Source organism: Sinocyclocheilus rhinocerous, unplaced genomic scaffold (assembly GCF_001515625.1).
Source record: "Sinocyclocheilus rhinocerous isolate Xijiao unplaced genomic scaffold, SAMN03320098_v1.1 scaffold1358, whole genome shotgun sequence".
Lineage (NCBI taxonomy): Eukaryota > Metazoa > Chordata > Actinopteri > Cypriniformes > Cyprinidae > Sinocyclocheilus > Sinocyclocheilus rhinocerous.
In genome coordinates, this window is record NW_015662582.1 from 669,341 (window position 1) to 670,198 (window position 858).

Below are 858 nucleotides of genomic sequence, written 5' to 3' on the forward strand. Positions count from 1 at the left end.
GAAACACTGCTCTAAATAATGCCGCGAGTGGGGCTTGAGGAAGTGACGTCGCCTGCGTCTGCGCAGTGTGACCTGATGCAGCCCCTGAAGCGAGACACAGGAAACAGAAATACTGCAAAATAATAATAATAACGCGACTAAACGAGACGAAATAACGTTATAACATTTCGTTTCGTCTCGTTTTGGTCAACGAAAATGAAGAGACATTTTAGCATAGTTTTTATTTTGTAAACCACATTTAGTCTCGTTTTTATTCGTCAATGATATTGCATTATACATTTAATTATCGTCATCGTCACATGACCAGCATTTTCGTCTGGTCTCGTCTCGTTTTCGTCACGTAATAAAGGTTCGTTGACGACGATATTTAGTCATAATTTTTGTTGACGAAAGCAGCACTATTAGTCACATATTAATTAAACACAAGCAGAACAAATTTCTGTGCAAATCCTTTGTAAAAATCAGTGTTTTGTGATCAAAATCAGTGGGGAGTGGGGGGTGGGGGGCGATCTGGCCACTTTTGATCTTATGGACTTTTAGAATGAAAATTCCCTTTAGCCTTTTGTTGTGCTGTAGTGAAGCATTAACTGGAAACTTTCCCAAATTCCCAAATGGAAAAGGCTGTGTGTATCATTTGTGCCAACAGGGCTGTGATGTTCAGATACGATCTCTCAGGCAAGCTTTCTGAATTATTAAAGCTATTGTCAAGCAGCTCATGTCTTTCCTGGAGCAGTGTAACATAGCAGTCATATCTGCCTTCAACATGAGTTCAACATCACTGTTTACTGTGCACAAATAACCATCAACCAACACTGACATCATATTTTATGAATTATTTGAAAGTTCTGAATAACATTC